General features: G+C 38.5%; 1 protein-coding gene and 1 long non-coding RNA gene across 2 annotated transcripts in view; both read left to right on the plus strand.

Moving 5' to 3' along the window:
• Positions 1-13,039, plus strand: part of Src64b (Tyrosine-protein kinase Src64B) — a 162,866-nt gene extending 149,827 nt beyond the window's left edge. The window contains exon 10 of the mRNA XM_076312047.1: positions 12,783-13,039. The gene's annotated coding sequence lies outside the window, so the exon portion shown is untranslated. The remainder of the gene's footprint in view (positions 1-12,782) is intronic.
• LOC143150142 (uncharacterized) lies at positions 10,330-11,584 on the plus strand. The gene is made up of 2 exons (XR_012992968.1): positions 10,330-11,317; positions 11,407-11,584. It is a non-coding gene; the product is annotated as an uncharacterized LOC143150142 (long non-coding RNA).
• Positions 13,040-13,283: the final 244 nt, after the last annotated feature.

Genomic DNA, 13,283 nt, shown 5'->3' on the forward strand with positions numbered 1-13,283 from the left:
AAGTGTACGATTTGAAGAATTATATGTGTTGGTAGTCGATAGAAATTAGGAATAAGTATCGATTATAGTAGGATTTGCGTGATGTTTGTTGTTTGAGGTTGATTAACGTTTTCGGTTGTGTGTTTGTGGTCATTTTTGGAGTAAGTGTACCATTTGAGGAATTATATGTGTTGGTAGTAAATAGAAATTAGGAATAAGTATCGATTATAGTAGGATTATAGTCTGGAGGTTGTTCGTTGTTTGAAGTTGATTAACGTTTTCGGTTGTGCGTTTATAGTCATCTTTGGAATAAGTGTACGATTTGAGGAATTTTATGTGTTGGTAGTCGATAGAAATTAGGAATAAGTATCTATTATAATAGGATTTGCATGTTGTTTGTTGTTTGAGGTTGATTGACGTTTTCGGTTGTGCGTTTGTGGTCATCTTTGGAATAAGTGTATGGTTTGAGGAATTATATGTGTTGGTAGTCGATAGAAATGAGGAATAAGTATCGGTTATAGTAGAATTTGCATGATGTTTGTTGTTTGAGGTTGATTGACGTTTTCGGTTGTACGTTTGTGGTCATCTTTGGAATAGGTGTATGGTTTGAGGAATTATATGTGTTGGTAGTCGATAGAAATTAGGAATAAGTATCGATTATAGTAGGATTTGCATGTTGTGTGTTGTTTGACGTTGATTAACGTTTTCGGTTGTACGTTTTGTGGTCATCTTTGGAATAAGTGTACGATTTGAGGAATTGTACGTGTTGGTAGTCAATAGGGGAATAAACGAGATTTTAAATGGAAGAAAAAAATTGTGAAAGATTGTAAATTGGATTGAATTAATTACGTACGAGGCGACAGCGCAAACTTGCGATATTATCTGATGTACTGTCGCTCGAAGGTTATAGATTATAAATGTAGTTTTATTTATCAAAAGAATGTAATTGTGAATATGGTAAAATTACGTGTATTAATAATCACTTGGAAATAATTCGAAATCTTCTTATCAGAAATACGTGTAAGCGATGAAGTACTTTTGAGGGGTAGTGTAGCTCAAGGAGGAGATGTATCGTGTAATATTTTTGTTATTGCACACTGTGTACACTACACTTATCTTTTCCAATTCGTAAAATTTTCAAAAGTGTCCATCTATTGATCGCATATTTTCCAACATTATTCGAAAGTATTCCTACATATAACCCTTTCTATTGTCCATGCAGAATAATTCCAGTAAATGTACCTAAATCTCTCTTTAGCAGTCCAAAAATAAAATAATAGCTATTCGAACAAAATAATAACCGTCGACTACAACCACTTTTTTAAAAATTACACATAATTCCTCACTCACCCACTCGAATCCTCGTTATTAAAAATTTACCAATTTCTACAAATTAGAAACACATTGTATTTCATACATTCCCTTAAAATATTCTCAAAAATGTTCAAAACCGCTACTTTTCGGCAATACTCGTCACGAATTGAAATTTTCCCTATTTCGAATCTTTTTAAGACACTCGAATTTCTCCAGCCCAAACAGAAACGATTCGAAAGAACGAAGTACAGTCTGGAACACACGACTTTAACGATCGTATTTGCACCGGGTACTCGTCGAATCATTTTGATAAAATACTTAACGATGGACGGTTGAATTCCACGAAGGGGAGGTGTGGTGGTGGCGACTAGAGGCGGAGGATGCTTCTAGTCTCTAACCGGCGAGTGATGTTCTCGCGCGCAGAAGCAGCTCATAATTTACGACTATTCGCGAAAGGAAACACGGGGCGGAAAGTGAAAGTGAATGACGGCCAACGCGGGCCGAAGCAAAACGCTTTACACCAACATCGGTCTCTGTCAAGCGAGGGTGTCTGCATGTCCCCTTTCCGGCGGGATAACGAGCAGAATCTGTCCTCGAGATATCCAGCAGGACGACAAGCCACCGTCTAAATCGACAATGCTCGCATAACTGCCGGATCGGCTGAAAAATTGTTAAAAAAGGATCACTATCGGGACATCGCCACGGCGAGAGTGTATTCCGTGGTTGAAAATATGAATTTATTCCAGAATCGATCGAGTGTAGTTTTTCTAGGTCCTTGCAGTGGATAACTTGATATACGGACCGTTAATCGAGTACACTCGGGTTGTTATATCGAGGGAGGGATACTTTTTATTCTAATGCGAAGCTAACAGTCGTACGATAGCTCTTGGTCGAGAACAAGGCACGCGTTCGGGGTGAATCATTCAGAAATGAAAATTAAAATTTGTATATTTTTTACGAAGTAGTAAATATTTTTGACGATATCTTGAAAAGAGTGTTATATTCGGATTGGCGAGACTCTCACGGTGAGAACGAGCCCAAACACGACCACGTTCGGACTACTTTTAATCGTGCGACACTTTTTTCGAATTATTTTTCGAAAAAATTTTTAATTGCGCGTAATTGAAAGTTATCCGAACGGGGTCGTGTTTGGACTCATTTTCATCGGGAAATCTTTTCCGATTCGTGTGTAATACTTTCGTGAAGGTATATTAGAGAATTACACATAATTATTTAAAAATGTTCGTTAGTAAACAGTGACCAAAACGACAATTTCGATACTCGAGATCCATGAAATGCAAGGCACGACTGGTATTGAACTCGAGGAGTTCGAAGTTGTGGAAAATTTGAAAAATTTCACCGGAAATCGGAAAGTACATCGTTCGTGGAACTCGCACTGATTGCTGATTGAACGAGCAAACGAAAGTCATCGCGCGGTTAGAAATTTCGTTCGTTCGACGTCGAAACGTGGTTTTCCACTTTTCGCGACGGAGGCCGAGAATTTCAACGTTTCCGTGGACGTTGGTCGAGTGTTTGTCTTGCCAATCAAACGTCGACGTTTCTAGCGGTTAACTTCTTGTCACGCCCAACTCGTCGTCAGAAGTCATTGTACTCCTGTGTAGGAAGTCAATGTCTGAATCGGTTCGCAACGCAACGATAACAACCCGAAGAACCTTATTATTTACTTTATTATTTTAAGAACTGTACACTAGCAAAGATTGCACGAGATCCGTTTAACGCTCTGTGATATTTTGGAGCTACGATCTTACCTTACGATCTTATTTCACGCGGTGTTAAAAAATAGTAAACACTTGTAAACTTCGATGTCAGACATTTGCATTCCTCGAGCAACCGTATCAACAATTTCCAATATTCCGTAATTCCCAACGAAACGATCAAAAATTAACGAATTCCTGCGTCGTTAATTTCCTGTTTAAGAAACTTTTAATAACATTGTATAATTCGTTTGGAACATGTAGGAGAAAAGATCACTCCTTTAAAGTTCCTTTTTCTAAAATTTCAAAGTCATTGATATTTTTTCCAATCGTGGATATTTTTCTCACAATAGTGTCGTAATTGACGATAATTACAAATTCGATAACCCTGTCGATCTTCGAATCACCTTGTCTGAAGAAATCTCTACGATTCGAGGAGAAAAGGAAAGTTTAAAATTGCCTCGTGAAGACTTGCACGCGATCGGTTCGTTTACGTTTGTTTTCGTGCGTTTCCGGTGGAATATTACGATCGATTAGGTGGTCGATGACAACTTCCTTGATACCGTCCCGGTAGCGTGACATCATCGTTCGACAATAGAGGTCCACGAATCGATTTCAACGTATCGAGCGAAATCCAATTGCCTTTGTCTTCGCGTGGCAGCTGAGCAAACCGCGATCGTTGCCAAATGCAACAGCAGATCGCGCGTAATCTGCACACCAAACGGACCTCGTTTCGCGATGGCGCGGGACTGCTAATATCGTTACATTGCTGCATGTGAACAACGTTCCCTGTCAGCCGCCTAGGCGGTACACATTCCGACCGGGGCTGAGATATTAAAGACTCTGTTTACAGATTGTTAATCAGAGTAGTATATTGGACGACACTAAACCTCGCCCTCGACTGAAAATGAACGAACATTAAACTACCGTCGGTGGGCTGTCGGGCGTAAAATATTCGCTTGATGTCTCAATCAAACGGTTAAATATAACTCACGGAATCGATGATACGATAATCTCACCGGATCGAACGAGTTTGCGTTGAATTCTATTCGATTTTCCCCGATGTAAACAGTAGCGAGTCACCGGACGACGAGTGCCACTTTTTTTTTTTTTGCATTCAAATGTTCGAGGGAAATGGTTTACAGGAACACAGGGAAATGGTTCTAAGAAGGTAGAGATTTTCTTGTATTGTTTAAAAGTCGAAGGAACAATTTTCGTCGTTGTGTTCTTAATTGAATATCGATAGGAGAGATTTTTGATACTCGAGAGTAATCTGGTTATTCGGGGTCTTTGAATATTATAAAAAAATGTCTAGTTCTAGTTAGTGTATTCAAATTAAAAAAAAAAAACACACATAATTTTTTTAAAGTACAATATTAAAATTACCAATGTGTAGAATTGAAAATATATTGAGAAACGTGAGCGTATGGATCGTGAGTAACAAATTCCTCGTTTAGAATTCTTGGTGGGAGGAAGTGCATATAAATTGATGTTTAATTTTATCCGAAGTTCTGTCTTTCACTGAAATCCGATCTAATCGCGGCCAAGCTGACGCTTGTCCCTCTTCTGCTGTTTTTCTTTTTTTTTTTCTTCCTAATGATTTCACACGATGCTCAAACAGCAACGGGGTAAACACGTGTCGAGGAAGATCCACTTGTCTCTTAATGTCGGGACGAAAATACGCGTCAAAGGGGGCGGGCAATTTGCGCTAATCTCTCGGCTGAACCAATAAGAGGAGGCTTCTTTATCGTTCTCGTGTACACGCGTGAGTGACGCCCATCGCGGATACGTACGTTGTCGTTTGAATCAAGTCGTTTCCATAAATTTCGCGAACCTGAACGTGTTCCTGATAGAGGGGAGCAAACACGGGCCTTGTAACTCGATTGAAATAACAAACGAACACTCGACACGTGTCGTATATACCCTATTCCTGGGTTCGCGGGAAACGATTGAGAAATTCGACGTTCCTTGCAATTATTTAAATTTCTTTCGTAACGACTACGCGCAGGAGAGAATAATGGGGGGAAAGTTTGACTGCGTATGATCTGATCGGTCGAAATATTAAATGCGTGGTAGAATTCAAGATAAAATTATATTGTTTAAAATAGAAGCATGTTATATAGTTTGAATTGTTTTGTTTTCTCTTGTGGAGTAGAATATACGGAGACTAAAAAATAAAAATTGGTTGTCTGGTAGTCGAAAAAAATAAGTTGGTTATAGATTCGTTGAGTCGTAACGAGCAAATGAAATTCAATTTTTTTTTAAAATCAGAAATATTAAATGCGTGGTAGAATTCAAGATAAAATTATATTGTTTAAAATAGAAGCATGTTATATAGTTTGAATTGCTTTTTTTTTCTCTTGTGGAGTAGAATATACGGAGACTAAAAAATAAAAATTGGTTGTCTGGTAGTCGAAAAAAATAAGTTGGTTATAGATTCGTTGAGTCGTAACGAGCAAATGAAATTCAATTTTTTTTTAAAATCAGAAATATTAAATGCGTGGTAGAATTCAAGATAAAATTATATTGTTTAAAATAGAAGCATGTTATATAGTTTGAATTGCTTTTTTTTTCTCTTGTGGAGTAGAATATACGGAGATCAAAAAATAAAAATTGATTGTCTGGTGGTTGAGTGTGCGAAGAAGTTTTGTTAACGTCTACAGGGACGAATTATTTCTTTTTGGAAAAAGAAATAGAAACGGTATCGGGTAATTCAATTCTAAATGTTTATTCAGAGTTGAAGCGATTATTTCCGCGTGGCAATGTTTAAAATAACTTGAAAACCAACGGCACGTGTACGAAGTTGAAATCGGAGCGTAAAGCCGGAAACATCGTCGCGTCACGCGAGTACACGTGAACGCGCATTGTCCCCGGAAATGTGAACGCGAGTTTACGGTTGTTTTTAAATTGCTCCGAAACATACTGTTATCGCTAACTGCACGTTACGTGACGTCGTGCGATCGTGCAGAACAACACACAATACGCGTTTTCCGTTTCCTGTTGCGAACACACTCACGTGAGTCCATGAACGGAAAAATTGCTGATAACGAAACTACTGTACAATATAAAATCTCTTAATAGTATATATGTTAGGTTATGTCACGTGACACCGGCGTGTTCCCGCCTTAATGGTCGCCATAACGAAAATGGATCTTAAAATAAATCTTTCTATCCATCTTTCATTTCTTATTAAGACAAATTTTTGTAAATTTTTTAGTGATATGTACGCAAGGTTATGTCACATGACACAAGGATATTCAAGCCATAACTATCCCCATAATGGAAGTAAGTCTTAAATTAAATATCCCACGCATATCCCAAATCACATTCTTTCATTTCTTACTAAGAAAAATTTTTGTGAGTTTCCTAATGATATGTATGTAAGGTTACGTCACATAACACAAGAATATTCCCGCCATAACTATCCCCATAATGGAAGTGGGTCTTAAACTAAATATCTCACGCATACAAAGTCCCATCCTTTCATTTCTTATTAAGACAAATTTTTGTAAGTTTTTTAATGATATGTACGCAAGGTTATGTCACGTCACACCACGACATTCCTACCATAACTATCCCCATAATGAAAATAAGTCCCAAACTAAACACCTTACAAGTCATTTGACCTTACAAAGTCAAATTCTATCAATCTTCAATTTCTTACTAAAACAAATTTTTGTAAGTCTCCTAATAATATGTACGCAAGGTTATGTCACGTGACACCACCACATTCCTACCATAACTATCCCCATAATGGAAATGAGTCCCAAACTAAACCTCCCACGCATACAAAGTCAAATTCTATCGATCTTTCATTTCTTACTAAGACAAATTTTTGTAAATTTTTTAATGATATGTACGCAAGGTTATGTCACATGACACAAGGGTATTCCCGCCATAACTATCTCCATAATGGAAGTGGGTCTTAAACTAAATATCTCACGCATACAAAATCAAATCCTATTGATCTTTCATTTTCTTACTAAGACAAATTTTTGTAACTCTTCTAATATCCTAATATGTACGCAAGGTTATGTCACGTGACACCACCATATCCCCGCCGTAACGGTCCCCATAACGGAAGCTCGTCTCGGATGAAAAACTCCATCTTACATCGCGACTCCCTAGAATGGTACTTTCCGTCGGTCAGTTTTCTTTCTGAATCCACGGGGAGATGATTTCGTCGTAAATTTTCGCGCTCGTACGCCTCGTCGCGGCGCGGAACGTCTCGCGCGCGAGAGCACAAAGCTCGTCTATGCGCGTTCCACGGATATTAATATTGCACGCGTCGACGCGTGCACCTCGTTGCACCTTAGCGCAGCTAGGATGCACCTGCGGTGCACGAGCTGCGGGGCCGACAGAGGCGGCGATGATACCGTTACACGCAATTTCTCATTGGTTTAGCGAGCGTGACGAAGTACCGATATACGTAGAAAACACGCGTTTATTAATAGAATGATAAACAAGTCGGACGCGGATGCCGAAATTAGATGTAGGTTACCAGGAGGAAGGCGGCGGAACGGCGGTAGATAAAAAGTGGGTTGCTGGCCGGAATTTCGCGGATGGTAAAAATATTGCGAGCCTCTCGCGTGGAACGTGGTAGCGTGCCACGGTGGCTATCGGATTTAGAGAAAGAAATCGAGCCGTTGGAATCGCGCGGGGATTTACGCAGCGTTCGACGTTTCGGTGAAACCGGTAACTCGGCCGACACTTTCTCTCATCGTCGCGTGTTAAATTTCACGCGTTGAATTTTCTATGTTTTAACATCGATTTTCCCTCGGTTACTTTTCCTTAGATTTTGTAAATATTGGTTACTTTGAATGCATATTGTCGAGTGTGATAAAATGGAGAAAGAAAAAAGAAATATTGGTAATATTTATAGGAAAAACGTCGTTTATTTTTCTAGTATCGAGGGGAAAGGAAAGAGAATATTATTGTTAATAATAGTTTGGAAAATTTGGCCTATTGTCGTGCATATTGCCGTCTGTAATAAAATAGAGAAAGAGAAAAGAAATATTGGTAGTATTTATAGGAAAAACGTCGTTTATTTTTCTAGTATCGAGGGGAAAGGAAAGAGAATATTATTGTTAATAATAGTTTGGAAAATTTGGCCTATTGTCGTGCATATTGCCGTCTGTAATAAAATAGAGAAAGAGAAAAGAAATATTGGTAGTATTTATAGGAAAAACGTCGTTTATTTTTCTAGTATCGAGGGGAAAGGAAAGAGAATATTATTGTTAATAATAGTTTGGAAAATTTGGCCTATTGTCGTGCATATTGCCGTCTGTAATAAAATAGAGAAAGAGAAAAGAAATATTGGTAATATTTATAGGAAAAACGTCGTTTATTTTTCTAGTATCGAGGGAAAAAGAAAGAGAATATTATTGTTAACAATAGTTTGGGAAAACTTGGTCTATTGTTGTCTGTAATAAAATAAAGAAAGAGAAAAGAAATATTGGTAATATTTATAGGAAAAACGTCGTTTATTTTTCTAATATCGAGGGGAAAGGAAAGAGAATATTATTGTTAATAATAGTTTGGAAAATTTGGCCTATTGTCGTGCATATTGCCGTCTGTAATAAAATAGAGAAAGAGAAAAGAAATATTGGTAATATTTTTAGAAGAAACGTCGTTTACCTTTCTAATATCGAGGGAAAAAGAAAGAGAATATTATTGTTAACAATAGTTTGGGAAAACTTGGTCTATTGTTGTCTGTAATAAAATAAAGAAAGAGAAAAGAAATATTAGTAATATTTTTAGAAGAAACGTCGTTTATTTTTCTAATATCGAGGGGAAAGGAAAGAGAATATTATTATTAATAATAGTTTGGAAAAACGGCCTATTGTCGTGCATATTGTCGTCAGTAATAAAATAGAGAAAGAGAAAAGAAAAATTCATAATATTTCTAGAAGAAACATGGTCCACCTTTTTAATATCGAAAGAAAAGAAAAGAGATTATTATTATTAAGAATAGTTTGAAAAAACTTGGTCTGCTTTTCCATACCGAAGAAAGTGAAAGAAAAAGGACTATTATTAATATAAAATTGTGATTGAACACTCGAGAGAGGAAAGATGAATGTTTATTTAGCCCGCGAAACTTTGTCTACTTTTCGATAACGAAGAAAGTGAAAGAAAAAGGACAATTATTAATGAAAAATTGTAATTGAACAATCAAAAAAGGAAGGAAGAATTTTTATTTTGTCCGCGAAACAGTATCGTAGTTCCTCTGATAGAAAAATTGCCATCGAAACGTACACGGTTTTTAATATAATTTTAGACGACGCTGGTTGCGCGCGTGTTTGAAATTCTTTCCCCGCTTCGTGAAATGCAATATAAATGGATCCCACGCTACGTTCGGGAAGTTCAGGGTGGAGTGCGTCTCAATTTCGCATTCGAAGAATCTTGCGTTCGTCCCGCGAGTTTCGAAATCGCGGCTGCTCGCGTTTAGTTTCGTTTTAAATAAAGCGTGACGCGGATATGGCCGAAAATGATTTGTACGCGACACGAATACGTCCCCGGTGTCAGTTGTACGTTACGATAATGAAAAATCGCGTCGGATCGCGCGCGAATGGTAAGGCGCGATAATAAATTTTCGAAAATTACGATCCGCGCCGGTTTTAAATATTTGCCTGCGTTTCAGCGGTATAAATTACGTACGCGGATTAATACATCAGCCGGTATTCGCTGATTTATGAATTCGGTATCAGAATCGCGGATGAAATATGTTGCCATAGGTCGCACGCAAGGATACTCTCGTGTAAACGGGATGAATTTTACATTTACAATTTTTCTGTGTCCTTAGCTATATTTATATATATATACACACGTGTGTTCAATATCGTATCCTGCGTTTAATGTATCGGGTGTCGCGTTTCTCCGACACGTTCCACGCGAAATAGAATATTTATCATTCGCGCGAAACTCGCCCGATGCAACGAGAAATCGTTGAGAAACGAACAGTGAATGTATCGGTCCCGATTCGGGCCCCTCTGACAAAATAGAAAACGCAAAAAGAGACAAATATTTAAAGATACAGAAAAAAATGTGTACAAAAGTGTACAAGGTATACAAAAAGAATAGAAAACAATATAAGAAGAATGAGTTCTTAAAAAATATAAATCCCCGGTACAGAATTCTAGAAAACTTCCCAAGTAGAAATTGGCAATATCTACCGATTATTAGGTAAACTTTCGTACCGTAACTATGATAAGTATCTCGTTTACGTTTACTCGTATTTCTTACATATCGAACCCTGAACTTTACCAAAGGTTTCAAAAGGGGATCATCGAACACCACGTGAATATTTAAATTACCGTAAATTTCCATATAACACCGAAATAATTGTGTAATCGTCATTTCGATTTTCCATCGATCGGTCTCACTGGAATTATTTTCTCGCTCGGAACGCAAGAGCAACCATCGAAGTGTTTCGTTCGGTTCGATAAAGGGTGCAACATCGTGGCGAGTTCTCGACCGTATACGGCGAGATCGAGGATTCGTTGAGTACGCGCGGTGCTGGACAATCGTGGTGTCCCACGTTATTTTCCACGGTGGTAAATCATCCGGTGTTGCAAAACAACCGTCACCGTGCGTCGCGACGCGACCGAAATCGAGACAAACGGCTGAACGCGAGCCAACGCGAAAGAAACGGCCGCGAAGTGACTCGGTCGCGGCCACCTTAAAACTGACTTACCGAGTTGACGAGATTTATCGGGGAGAAAGTCGCCTCGGGTACGCCGACGGTGTTCCCTATAAATCACTGTCATCGAATATTATTTAGCTGGTGCGGGAGGGTCGGCCTGTTCCCCTTTGCTGGCGGACTCCATCTCAGCGGCAGCAAAGCGGAAAAAGACACACCCTCGGCCAACACTCCTGCCAGTCGGGACTCTCCATGGGCCAAAAGGAACATCGTCGAATTCTGGAAGTCGAGTTCTCCGTCCTCCCCTTCATCCGGCTCCCTTTCTCGCTCGAACACGCCCGCGAGCGCGAGCGAGCGACCGAGCGACCGAGCGTACGTTTGATGATGTATAAGCGATCCAACGAAGATGAAACGGCGCACGGAGAGAGACGCGGAACAGAAATATTTGCAAGTGGTTAGCTGATCCTGCAAAGTGCCCTTAATAGCCGGCCACGTAGTGTCGGAAGCTGCAAAGAATGCATCACGGTTTCACGACGACGGTAATTCTGTAACACCTAATCCAAAAGTGTTCTTAATGGATAATATTACCGACTATGTAACCGGTATCCTTGATAGGTATGTACTGTACGGAGCTGCAAAGAATGCTTCCGATGTCCACGTTTTCGTTACGGTAATTATATAGTGTGTAAGCTAAAAGTGTTCTTAATAGGCAATGTTATGTATTATGGACTGTATAGTTGATAACAATGCTCTTATTAGGTACGTACTGTACGGAGCTGTAAAGAATGCACTCGAGAGATATTTACGATGCGAGAGAAATTTTTTCGAGACTCTATCTTGTTTTCTAGTATACCAAGTATCGAATGTATCTGCATAATTTGATAGACAATTTAGGTATATATATAGTGCCTAATCCAAAAGTGTTCTTAATAGGCAATGTTATATATTATGGACTATATAGTTATGAACAGTGCTCTTGTTAGGTATGTACTGTACGGAGCTGTAAAGAATGCACTCGAGAGATATTTACGATGCGAGAGAAATTTTTTCGAGACATTCTCTTTAGCTTCTTATTATACCAGGCATCGAACCATATCTATATAATTTAATATAGAATTTAAATAGATGTATATATAACGCCTGATCCAAAAGTGTTCTTAATAGGCAATGTTATATATTATGGATTATATAGTTGTTAACAGTGCTCTTATTAGGTATGTACTGTACGGAGCTGTAAAGAATGCACTTGAGAGATATTTACGATGCGAGAGAAATCTTTTTGAGACATTCTCTTTAGCTTTCTAATATACTAGGCATCGAATATATCTATATAATTTAATATAGAATTTAAATAGATGTATATATATAATGCCTAATCCAAAAGTGTTCTTAATAGGCAATGTTATATATTATGGACTATATAGTTGTTAACAGTGCTCTTATTAGGTATGTACTGTACGGAGCTGTAAAGAATGCACCCAAGAGATATTTATAATGCAAAAGAAATGTTTTCGAGGCATTTTCTCCAGCTTTCTAATATACCAGGCATCGAACCATATCTGTATAATTTAATATAGAATTTAAGTAAATATATTGTAGAAAGAAAGAAAGATCAGTCTCGAAGAGAACGTGACTCGTATCGTTTCAGTCAGACTTTATGACTTCCAGACGCGAATTAACCTAATGTACACTCACTTATTCGATGGAAATAGTCTAATAAGTGTAGCATTCCTAATACCTCGGACTAAGCGAGCATGACTCATTCTACTTACTCACGGTACCACATTCCTTCTAACCAGTCCTTTCTCTCTCTCTCTCTCTCTCTCTATAATATTCAAGTTTGCATTATCGCGATGCTTGTGCATCAAAATGGTACTTTACGTACTAGTTTTCTCTCAATGTATACACACGGCGTAGAATCGGTCTTTGAATAAATTCTTTCGCCGAGTTTCTCGTTTCACGCTCGGTGAATATCCGCGAATCAGGTTCCCTCGAATTGTCACGCTTTCTCGTTGGGGACCCAACGCGGATGTAACGTATTCGCGGGCATAAATTGGACCACCCGCGACGGTCCCTTGTACACGCGTCATTTCGATAATTGGATCGTACCCTGTTTTCCTTCGACGATGTTTCAGAGGACCACGAAGCCATGGAACGCGTCCACGGACCACATCCTCGTTAGCGCGCGTTCGTTGACGCGCGTCGATGAGTGGCCGCGCCGAGCGGACAATTTTACACTCGCGAGGAGGAAACTTGCATAGAGACTGTCGCGAGGAAATTGCACGAAGATTTCTCGAGGATCTCTTGACATCGATCCTCCATCACTTCAGTGTTTACCAACACGTAGCAGTACCCTGTTTTCAGGTGAAACGAGAAAACAGAACTACGGTACCAAAAGGAAAGTAACTTTAGGTAAAAAATAGACATATTTTCTTAATTTTTGAAATTTTGAATTTTTCGAAAATTCAATCGATGGAGAAATCAATCTAGATCAATAATCTTGATATTCTACCGTCAATGATATTTTACTTTCAATAGATAGATTTTATTTTATTACTCTTTAAATAATTCAATAAAAAAATTGATTTTAGCAAAGTGATACATATTATGGTAAACTACTGTTACATTGTATCACA

Source organism: Ptiloglossa arizonensis, chromosome 1, assembly GCF_051014685.1.
Source record: "Ptiloglossa arizonensis isolate GNS036 chromosome 1, iyPtiAriz1_principal, whole genome shotgun sequence".
NCBI lineage: Eukaryota > Metazoa > Arthropoda > Insecta > Hymenoptera > Colletidae > Ptiloglossa > Ptiloglossa arizonensis.